The sequence below is a fragment of the Ceratotherium simum genome, chromosome 32 (assembly GCF_057802395.1).
Source record: "Ceratotherium simum simum isolate JZ-2026a chromosome 32, ASM5780239v1, whole genome shotgun sequence".
In the NCBI taxonomy this organism is placed as follows: Eukaryota; Metazoa; Chordata; class Mammalia; order Perissodactyla; family Rhinocerotidae; genus Ceratotherium; species Ceratotherium simum.
In genome coordinates this window covers 3,133,992-3,146,378 of record NC_141931.1, presented here as the reverse complement: position 1 = coordinate 3,146,378, position 12,387 = coordinate 3,133,992, and positions in this window count along the sequence as shown.

The following is a 12,387-nucleotide window of genomic DNA, read 5'->3' as shown; positions in this document are numbered from 1 at the left end:
ATTATTGTGTCACGTGAGTTATGTTCAAACATTTATTGCCCAATAATTTTCAGAGAAGAATGTAATAACTTGGGTGGAGATATCATTAATGTGAAGAGATTTTTGGCACAGGAGTTAATGAAGTACGTGAACTAACCCTCCAACCCCAATTATAATGAACTTTTCCAAATTCCAAGGCTAATGGGTAACTTCGAATGCTGTAAAGGAGATTGCTGGATTGGGGCAGCACTCCGGTGAATGTCAGTTTCATCCTAGACTTCACAAGGATAACATCAGGTAAACAAAATCAGGGATCTTTCTCATCTTCCAGAACATTCAAGGCTATTTCCTACATGCCCATTAATTTTTTAGCAACAACTTTCATTACACGGAAATCTTTATATATATAAAAAATTACTTTCTAAAACAGGCAGTAGATTGTTCCTTTTTTAAATCTCAAGGGGTAAAACCAAAATATCATTACAAAAATAATTCCAACAAGACTTTATAGGTTATTGTGAGAGAATTTATCATGCGTGCTGCCTTTTATCACTGTGCTTGTCAAACTACAGAATTATGAGATAAATGGTAATGGTAATCATGTAATATTTGCTTTAGGAAGTCTGAGCAATTTTAAAAAGACACTGCATTACCTATAAACAGTTGGTTCTAGACTTTCAAAATGCCAGAGGTTTACAGCAGATCTGAGGCAGAAGAGAGAGACTAAAATGAGAAAATTTGTATTTTGGCTCAGTCAATCACAGCATCTTAATGTTTGAAAGGGCCTCAGGCATTACCTGGACCAGACAAGCTCTCCCAGTCAGAGAGGAGGGGAGGCCTGACGCTGAGGAATCCAATGCTCTAGCCATAGAAATGGGTGGGATATCAGGGGGCCCCCAAGTCCACAGAGAGTAGTTTCTCAGTTTTTAGCAACAGAAAGTCAATATCGTATGTTTTAAGTAAAATAATGTGTGAAATCCCAACACATAGAACAAATAAAATAGAGATGCTTGGGTTAAAGATAGAAAGGGTAGAGAAGAGCCCCCTGCCCACTAGGCTCTGTCCTCAACCTCGCTGTAGTTTTCCTATGAGAAGTTATCACACACTTAGATCTCTGGGGAACTACATAAGTTAGGACTGCTCTGGTTGCTAAATAAAGAAGTCGATCTGAGTAAAAATGAGATATGCAAAATAATGATGATGATAATAATTATCTCATATATTCAGAGTAGTGCAGCTGGGTTTGAGGGAGGGACTAGAACTGGGATTGTTGGTCATCAGCTCTCTCTGTTTCTCTCTGTCTCTCATTTTAAACACGCACATACGCTTCCAAATCCCATGGGAAAGGATTATGATTGGTCCATTTTGGGTGGGGCCCATCAACCATGATGGAGGGTGGTGGTGGTACAGGAAGGAGGAGGACAGGGTGACAAAGGAGACACATGGCTGCCTGTGAGTTGGGAGTCAGTTCAGAGAGAAGAAAAGCTGGTTAGGTCACCCAGCAGTTTGAAAACCACTGAAATAATATGCCGGATGTGGAGAGACACATGCTGGAATGTAACAGGAGCATGGAGACCGAGTTCAGGAAACACAGCTAACCAGGCTGGGCATCTGAGCACAATACTGAGATCCATGACCGCTGGTGGTCAGTGCAGCAAAGGCCTGATGTTTACCATCTGAGAAGTCCGCAGGACTAGGGGTGGTATCCAAGGCTGCAGGCACACATGGTAATGGAAACCCAGGGCAGGCACCATGAGAAAGCAGGCAGACAGCAACAGGGAGTTTGGGAGGGTGGGCCTGGGCCCTAACTTCTGGCTGAGGTTCAGAGTCCGAGCTCCAGGTCCTGTGGGCAAGAGTAGAGCAGGGCCCCATCTTGGAAGAAATGGGAACCAGGAAAGTGGCCTTGAAATAAACACGGATTGAACAAAGGAGAAGCCCGGTTCTTAGCCTAGAGCTCAAGGTCAGGAGAAAGGAGCAGCAGGACTGTTGAGATGGTAAGTCCCATGAGCTGCTGAGCTAGGCCTCTGAGACCCTCCTGACCAGTTCAGGATTGCTGTCTGAGTGGCGGGCCTACTGGAGCCTGCAGGAGTCAGTGCTGCTCTGAGGGTGTGGCCTCTCCTGGGAGAGACAAGAGGGGTCACTAGAACTTCCCACCTGCTCTGAAGGATGTTTGTGGGGAGGAGACATCCTGGTGCCTCCTGCTCCGTTGTGACATCTCTCTTAACTCTTCCTGCCAGGGTGAATGATTCTGAGAGGAGAAAACTACCCAGCTCCAGTAACACAAAACACCTGAGCCAAAATAAAGAGCTCTGTGTTGAAAGCATGTGTTCTGTGAAAATGAACAAACGCAATTGATATACACCTTCTAAGCTAACACTTTTGATATATGTAGTCTTAGGGTATATAAGGACTTCTAAAGAAAGATCTTATGGAATAATTTCAAGAATGGCTCGTATATATTACCTTGTGATATTTTTCATGCATAGAGGGACTAATACATTAAGCTAGTCTACATCTCAAAGTGGTACATGTTTTACTCATTTGCTTTATTTGCTGAAGATTTTAATGTCACGTGGCTGCTAGAAGATGGACATGGAAACGTTTATAAGCAGGACTCAGGGTTTTAGCTTCAAACACCCACTCCTAACGCTTCTGCCAAAAATAACAAAATATTTGTCTCTAAGATGGTTAACCTCTCTTCCATACACAATTTACAACACATTGCATTGGCAAACTTTATGCAACACTAACTACTTCTCTTCTATAAACGATGGAAATCTTTTTGCTTAGGTTTTTAGCTTTGCTCACAAAGAAGAGAAATACCAGGAACACACACTGTTCTCCAAGAAATTAGCTTGTCTTGAGACTATTTTTCATCTAATTTAAGGGTAAATGTCACAGAAGTGTTTCACTATATTGGAACTAAGGAGCTAAAATTCCAAACACAGACAGAAAATGTGGTTTGTAACTTCCTGGGCATGGGGCATTTTTCTGCACAGAACTCTCTCCCAGTCCCCAGGGTTCAGTGCCCAGAGGAAGACTAGACACCTCCATGTGTAACCCTAGGGTGACAAAGTTGAGCATCTTCTTTTGTTTTTCAATTCCTTTCTTTCCCCTGAGGACTCCAGATACATTACATAGAAAACCAACCCAGGGCTTTTCTGACATGTTTTGCCCAAGCTGGAGTTATACCCATGTGCCAATCACCAGTGAAAGGTGATTACTTATTCAGTAGAGAGGAGCTCCGAAGAACAGTGGGAGATGGTTCCACATAAATGACACCTTTTATCTGTTTTTCAAATAATTCATGGAAAATACTGACATAAAGTGCCAATTATTTTTTCCCCATGAATAGGGCTGGCAGTCTTATTGTATACTTTAAAAGTCACTTACAATTTGCTCACATTTTTTTTAATTCCCCAGGGAAAAGGATGTATTTTCTTTGCTCTCAAGATTAAAGTTCAATTTGACTTCATATTTTGTGAAAGGGAGTCTTAAAGACATTGCGTTCTCATATCCTCTTGGATATCATTACGAGCCGTAAATTTGGTGATTGACGTCTACCAGGAGAGCCTCCGGAGGCTGCATGCTAGATAAAATAATAAAGTGCTCCTTGTCCTCTGGATGCATTTGAGAGAATCACAGGTGGTCGTTGTTTACCGTACTAAAGTGAGCCACTCCATTTGAGACAGCTCATTTTGAACCCAAGCTTAAGGCCATGCCTGAGTGATTCTACTTTTAACAAAGCTGCCAGCGGTATCAGTCTCATTGTTTAATTTGAATGAGAATTAGCTGCTGCTGCTTGCAAGCCCAAGAGCCTCTACTATAAAATGGTTCGCTAGACATGTTTGCTGAAGTCTAGTGGCTGCAGAATGTGGAGGGGAGTGGGGATGATATCCAATGGAAGATGATATCCAATGGAAGACTCTCTTCTTTTCCAACCTCACTGCTCTACGTTAGACTCGCAGACACTGCGGAGGAGAGGGAGAGGTGGTGGCATCCTTTGGCTTGTGTCAGGGGCAGCTGCGTTCCTTAGACTCCCAGGGAAGGACACGGACTCAGGGACAACAGTGCCCACGTATTTTCATTAAAGAAAGAGCACGCACCTACTCTATGAGCCCTCAGGGCAATCGACACAGAGCCAGTCTGTGCCATGGCCGCTGACGTTTCAGTGGAGGGGGGTCGAAAAACCACAAAAACCAAAAACCTGGAATCTGTAAGACACTGTTCCCTGAAGTATTCTCCTAGACGTAGTTGTATAGACTCTAAGATGAGCAGTAACTGATTCCTGGACACTGGGCAGGTCCAGCCACCTGCAACATAGACCATTCTAGCCTTGTACCTTACAACATGCATTTTATAACGTGAGCTGGAGAATCTGAGTTCAAATACACGAGAGTCAGCGTGTTTCAGAAAGGATTCACTGTGGTCCTGGGGTAAGCATTAGAGCCAAAGCAGGAACCAGAATGCCTGAATCTAAGCAACTGCTCCTGTTCCCAGGGCCAGCTTATTTTGACGTATTTATTTGTGAGACTGTTCTCCTGTCTCTGCTCAGGAAACGTTCAATGTCATATTTGTCTTTAAAGAAGATAGATCATTTGTCTAAGACTAGATGAGAGTCACAGAGCTCCCAAGGGTCACAAAAAATTATTAGTGAGGTACAAACAATCGAGGTATTAATGCAATTGTTATTAGAAGGAAAAACAGATGCCATAACTCAGGGTGACCATGGCAATCCTTATTTGCTTATTAATTTATTGTTGCTTCCAAGATTTTTTCCTTGGCTGAGTCAGTGCAGCCTGGTAAATACCTATACTTTTTTCTCATGGCATTTATCTGCTCATTCAATGATTTTTACCAATGATGTTGGGCATTTTCCAAGTCCAGTGTAAAGATGTATATGGACCGGCTTAGTCTCCTCTGTGACTTTCTACCTGGGATAACGCAGTTGTCGGGAGCATGTTACACCAAAAATGGGGAGCCCACCCATTTCCTTTAGGAAACAATTCTCTACCTGTTGGAGGTCTTCTGTTCTCCAGTTTAAACAGCCTTAACTATGCTTATCTTTTTTTCTAAGACTTATTATCCAATTCCTATTCATCCTTGGGTTTCTTACACCAGGTATACAATAATTGTGTTAAAGCTTCAAGAATCTCCCAAGTTGCCATCCATTGGTGGCAGTTCTGGGTAATAGATTGAGAAATCTGTTGCATTTTCTGGAAATACTGTATCTGTTTTGCAACCCTCATTTTCTTAGAATCTGGCTAATTTAAGAAGTGGATGAAAGAAAACATTTACTAAGTCTCAATTGAGAAAAACGTAAAGGTGGTCCTCCTGGAGAAAATAAAAAATATACCAAAAATAATAGAAAAAGTACTTTTATTTCCTCCAAAAAGAAAGTGCCCATTTATTCTTTCCCAATGAAGTCTATAGTCTGGGCAAACTCTCTGGATCCCAGGAGTTTCCACTGTTGTTATGAACCTTGGATGATGGTATGCTTAGAGACCAGGTAGGAACTTAGAACCCAAATCTGCAGAAGCCAGGCCTTTAGAAGCTGTGGAATCTTAACAGGTAAGAAGTCAGGAGTCAGAGAGCAAGAGTGTCAGGGTGCAATAAGACAGAGGCTCCTCAGCCAGGAAAAACTGCAGGAGTCCAACGCCCAGGTTCTGAGGTCAAAGCAAAACAGAAGGTCAGAAATCTGTTGTCTAGAACTCCCTTCATGAGGCACGTGGGACAGGCTTGCAACTCTGCCTCTGCCACAAACGCCTTATATGGGTTCTGCTAGGGCAGGAGTCATTCTCCTTGTATATTGAGCCCTGGGCCTGACAATAAGGGCAGATGTTGGTGGGGATATAATGGAATATTAAAATGGCTCTACTGAACAAGTATATTTGTCATGATCTCCATTACCCAATATAGACCCCCCCTCCTGTTGTTTGTTCATTTTTCCATAGCTTTATCGAGGTATAATTGACAAATAAAAATTGTATACATTTAGGTTATATGATGTAATAATTTGATATATGTAAACATTGTGAATGCCCAGAATACATTACTGCAGGGTTCCCAACTTTCAGTCATCTCTAAGGCCTGGAAAATTTGGATATAAGACATATCTAATCTTAAAGCACATCATCCATATCAACACACTAAGTTCTGCTGTTGGGTTTCTTCTGCTCCTTCTGAGCTTCAAGGAACAGGTTATTTCTGGTATCTTTATCTGAAAAAAATGGCTAGTCCCTCTCTAGAGCTTTCCCTGGCAATGACCAGGATCATAACAGCCACTCTTGTCTAAAAGAGGGAGCTAAGAGAGGAAGGAGGTAGGCTGGATCTGAGAAACAAGAAGTAGGTGGTGATGGAGAAAGAGTTTTAACAATATGAAGGCAGAGAAAAATTAAAATAGACAATAAAACATGCATGTACCTATTCAAACACTTTTTGGGTGTTTTCCATGTACCAGGCACTGCATATTAAACCAGATATCAAAGATGAGAAAAGTATTGGTAACCTCTAACCGTGTGCACATTGAGAAAGCAAGGAAGTTTTGGGAGAAACCAAGATATCTAGAGAAAGATTCAGGTAGATTTAGACAGAGGGTCCTTGTACACCACAGTGCCTCAGGAAGGATGTGCTAAAATGGAAAGAGTGCTAGATTGAGGTCTGGGTTCCAGTTTTAGTTTTACAAGTTTGAGCAAGTCTCTAAATTTTGCTGGCTCTCAGTTTCCATTCTTAAAGGAGAAGATGCTTTATTATCACTGTTTAGTAGGCAGGATATCACTGTCCTGTAGGCTGTTGGGTGTTGTAATAGGTATGAACAGGTAGAAGGGTGGCAAAGAAGACAGACAGGCCGACTCTGCCTGGGTGAGAGATCAGAGCAGTGGCACAAACATTTGAGCTGGGCCTTGACCAATGAGTACAAATTCATAAGGCAAATAGAGATGGTGAGTAGGATATTCCTGACAGAGAGCAGAGGAAACAGCATTTATCAAGGCCCTGAAGAATTCATTCTTTCAACAAATATTTAGCGAGAAATTATGAATCAATCATTAGTTCTTAGTTGTTTATTAGTTACATTAATTATTAGTTGGTATTATTAACTAATACTGTTCTAGACACTGGAATACAACAACAAGCAAGATGGACAATATCTCTGCTCTCAAAGTATAAAATCTACTGAAAGATAATAGAATAAGTAGAAGGCATAATTATCATGAAATAATATGTATAATGATAAAATTTCAAATAGTAAGTGCTATGAGAAAGGGAAAGCAGAGTATGATAATAGATAATGTGTGTAAAGGTGGCACCTATCTTAGATTGAGTAGTCACAGAGTGCATCAATGAGACTGTCACATCTGGGCAAAGATCTAGAGATGAGAAGGAGCCAGCCATGGAAAGATCTGGAATTGTTCCAGGCAGAGGGAGATCAGTACATGTAAAGACTCTAAGTTAGATACAGCAGGAGACTGCTGAACTAGAGGATGAGTAGGCGGAGGTGGAGTCAGCAAGTTAGTCAATGGCCACATATGATGGGGTCCTGTAAACATACTAGAGTTTTGATTTTATTCTGAGAGTAAAGGCAACCAATGGAGAGTTTAAGCAGATGAATGATGTGACTTGACTAATATTCTTAAATGATCACTCACAGAAAGTACATTGGGTGTTGGAAGGTGGGGGTAAGAGTAGAACCAATTACGACAATGTCTTTACAATAGTCCAGGTAAGAAATGATGATGACTTTAACTAGGATTGTCACTAGAGGAGATAGTGAGAAGTGGGAGGATTATTTGAAATATTGTTTTCCATGGAGTCAACTAGACTTACTTGGATGTAGGGAATGGGGAAGAGAGAGGAAAAAAAGATGACTCCTAAGTTTTTGGCCCAAAGAAATGGTGGTACCTTTCACTAAGATGCGGGAGGCTCAGAGTAGAATGTAGGAAAGTTCTGTTTTGAACATATTAAGTTTGAGATGCTTATTAAACACTTAGAGATGTTGGGTAGACTTAAAGAAAAGCAGACACATTCCTTGAACTGTAACTGGTGCACGGTAGTTGAAGGGCTGCACACGTGTAGGGAGCAGCCAAGTCTAGGCTGAAGAGGTAGGCCAGGAGCAGATCAGGGAGAGAATGGCATGACACACAAAGTTGGATTTTGTCCTGTAGGCAATGAGAACCACTGAGGACCCAAAATAAGGGCCTAATATTCATTTTTCAGTTTCTGAACATTCACCCTGACAACAGTGTGAGTGGCTCAAAGGCAAGCAAGACTGGAAGAAGGAGGATTATTCAAGAAATTATCATTATCAATATAAGAGTGAGTTCAGACAAACCTACATTAAGGCAGAAATAGTGGGAGTAGAAAAAACTTTTGGACATTTTGGGATGAGACACCGGTGGTCCCTATAAAATTGAGACTCTGAGGGGCTGGCCTGGTGGCATAGTTGTTAAGTTTGCGTGCTCTGCTTTGGCAGCCCAGGGTTAGCAGGTTCAGATCCTGCTACTCACCGCTTATCAAGCCATGCTGTGGCAGGCATCCCACATATAAAGTAGAGGAAGATGGGCACGGATGTTAGCCCAGGGCCAATCTTCCTCAGACACACAAAAATAATAATATAAAAAAATAAAACAGAGATTCTGATAGCCAAGCTCAAGACAAAGGCCTGGGCTGTAACATTGATATGAAAGTCATCAACATCTGGATAAAAGCTCCAACTGCAGGAGTAGATGAGGCTGCCGTGAATTAAAATGCAGAGGTAGAAAACAAGAGCACCAAGGAGAGATTCCTGGGAACGACCAAACTTAAAGGCTAATGGACGATGAGAAAGTTGAGAAGGAGACTGACTTGGATCAGAACATCTCTAAGGTGACTGTCCTAGGCAGCTCTGGCTGCTATAACAAAGTACCTTAGACTGGGCAGTTTATAAACAACAGAAATTCATTTCTCACAACTCTGGAGGCCAAAAGTCTGAGATCAGGGTGCCAGCATGGTCGAGTTCTGATGAGGACTCTCTCCTGGGTGGCACACTGTCAACTTCTCTTTGTACCCTCACAGGGCAGAAAGCAGAGAGATGAAGCAAGCTCTCTCATGACTCGTATAAGGGCTCTAATCCCAATCGTGATGGCTCCACCCTCGTGACTTCATCTGATCCTAATTACGTCTCCAAAGGCTGCATCTCCTAATACATCACATTGGGGGTGGAGTTTTAACATTCGAATTTGGGGGGACACATTCAGTCCATAACAGTAACTATCAGCTCTAATATTCTATAATTAACTCTAATTTGGAGCAGGTTAAAAAATGGACATGGGGAAGCGAGACAATAGACATATTACAACGTTCAGCCCTGAGGCTGAACATGCAGCTGAGGTATGCAATTTTGTCAAGAGGACAGCTGTTTAGCCTGAGTTCATCAGAAATCAGAGCCTGATTTCTTCATTAGCAGGGGCAAAGTCATGTTGCAGAGGGGAGGAAAAAAAGGAGAGAAGCAGAGAAAGAGGATGAGTATACGATGCATCGTAAAGTTGGTCTCTACTTAGTGTGACTGATTGCTGGGTCTGTCCTTCAAGAAGCCACATAGACTGTATCTCAGGACAGTTCATTTCAGAGAGAAAAGGACAATATTTATCCTCCATCTCCATCTCCCACTAGTCAAAACTTTGCCCCAGGGCACGTTAACTCTCCCACTCCTTGCACATATGTGGCCTCTGGGCGGGGTCTCTCTGTATCAACAGGGAAGCCCTTGGGTGGAAAGTGAGAGGGACACAGAATGGGGATGAAGAAAGGTGAGATCAAGTTGTGCAAAATAATCCAAAACTGTGCGAAAAAGTATGATGCTCCATTGATGGCTAGAACAAGAGACAGATTGAGGATGAGCTCTGTGGTGGTACGTAAGAGGTATCTGAATTAGCAATTAAATACAAAGCGTAGTCAGGTGTTTTTGAGGTCTTCTGTTTATTTATTCAGAAATATTTATTGAGTACTTGATGTTCCTGACACTCTTCTAAGATCTTTGCATCTGTGTTTCCTTGGCAATGTTGCAAGGTAAAGATTATTACATTGTCATTTTACAAACTAGGAAACTGATGCTTAAAGAGTGAGTACCTTGGCCAAGGTCATATGCTAGTAAGGGGGCAGATCTGGGATTTGAACCCAGCTCTGTCTAACTCCTAAGCCCCGTATCATTTCATTACATCAGTGCTTCACACCAGACCAATTGCATCAGAATTTATTGGGAGGGGGCCTATGTATTAGCACTTGTCAAAAATCCCAGCTAGTTCTAATGTGCACCTAGTCTTGGGAATAACTGCCCTATTTAAAAACAAAACCCCTTTTTTATCCACTGATTTCAAATATGAGTTGGTATTATGTTTTATTTTGTTAGTGTAAAGATTTGTTTGATTTCCAAGTTGATGGGAAAAGGGCTTCCATGTAGTTTAGAAACCTAAACAGTATCCATATGCAGGCAGCACGTTCACCAACACCCTCACATTCAACACTGCATCGAGATCACATCTTTACATTTGATAACAGTCTTCACTGTTCTTTTACTGCTATGTGATCTCCTGAACTGTATTTCTCCAACTTTGAATAAAAAAAGAAACATGCCTAGATTCTCCCCGGTAAAATATAAATCTTAGAAAATCAAATTCCAACTAGAGAAATCTGGTTTGGATCAAAGTAACTAAACCATTAATCTGGATCTTTCTCCAAAACTGGAGCCAACCCAAGTCCAAGCTATGATATATATGTAAGAGGCCAGATATTTGGAGGGATATTAATTCTTCCTTATTGTTGATGTGTTTGTGCTGACAGAGGAGACAGAGACCAATGGCAGAATACTGAAAGGCTATGTTTGGGTATTTTTAGCCTGATTAAAATAAGAAATGATTCAAAACTATTTCAAACAACTCTTCCCACAGAATTTTGCAAAGCTTCCAGCCAAGTTTCTGGACCAGAGAAGCTTGGCCAAAGGATCTGGGTGTTGGGGAACCTCTCTCATTCAGACTGAGCCTCCAACAGTCAGAGGTTGCAGCCTATCAGTCTAAACAACATTTTTTGGTGATACAAACACAGACTGCAGATGGGAATTGTCTTTTAGCATCTTAGATGGAAAGCCCAGCAGTTCTCATGGACCACTGGAGGACATTAAAAATCACACTGCAGTTGGCAAAGCAACAGTTAACCTTCTGAGATCACCCTCAGGTGACAGTCAGCAATCACAGGCAGGTTCTGAGTCATGGGGTGATGCTAACGTGAACCAAGCTTGCACCCATGGGAAAGCCTATTTCCAGCCATCCGAGGCTGCTTCATCACTGTCAATGGGACTGGCTTTCCTGACTCCCATGGCCAGCATGGAGGGAGGTGTAGGGTGGGGTGGGGGGGCTTGGTTAGCCAGGAGTTCCTGCCTTGTTACATGGCTAATCCTGCAATTTCTCCACCAGATTCGTGAGAAAGCCTGGACTGACGAGCAATTTTGGTGCTGATAAGGCGGAAACACTATCACTCTCCTGGGCTCTTGTGTCTTGAAGGGTAACTTGGACAACACAGCCCACTTCGGCACCCCTGATAGTCTGACTCATTTCCTCTACCCAGAGGAGAAACCAGGACTGCTTGGACAAAGTATGTAGCATTCATAGCCAATGAATTGGGCAATTCTCCAGATCCTGAGAAGCTTTAGTGACAAACCCAAGAACCTATTCTCAGATGAAACTCTTCCGCCCCTGACTTTAGGTACAGTCTGAGTTTCATTTCAGTGATTTGGCTAATTCAATGCCTTTCATGTAAAAAAGAATCAAAATAACTTGACAGTAAAAACAAACAAAAACAATGCTCAACCAAGATCTCTCCTGTCCTCCCCTGGCCTGGGACTCTAGAGGCACAAATAGAGCTTGGGTGAAAGGTCACAATGCTGTGTCAGCGACAGACCTAATTTTATTTAATTTCTTATTAACAACCTTCGCTTGTATATTTACATAGTTGGCAAAGCAGATGGAAAAGCTGAGCGTAATTCTTCAGAAAGAAACTGGACCTACTCAATCGTGTACCTCATCTTAGAGATATGCCGTCTCTGAGTCACCCGATTGCCCAGTTACCCGAAGGCCTCAGCGGTTACCCCTGGCACGCATGGAGCCCTTAACCAGTGACACTTCTCTGGCCATGAACTCACATATTTGGTTTAATGGTGACACAAAATTGAAGCCCAAGTGCTGCTTTCAATGGATTTTTCTTCTTTCTAAATGGGCACTCTGCCCTGTAAACTTGCATGTTAGTCATCCACACATGAGGCTCTCTCTTCCTTTAAGAATGGAAAATAATCTGTTTTTATTTGCATCAGAGTGGACGACATCCCTTGGGAACAGGAAAATCCAACCAGAATTGCTGCTGCAATGGCTGGATTCTAACTCGATG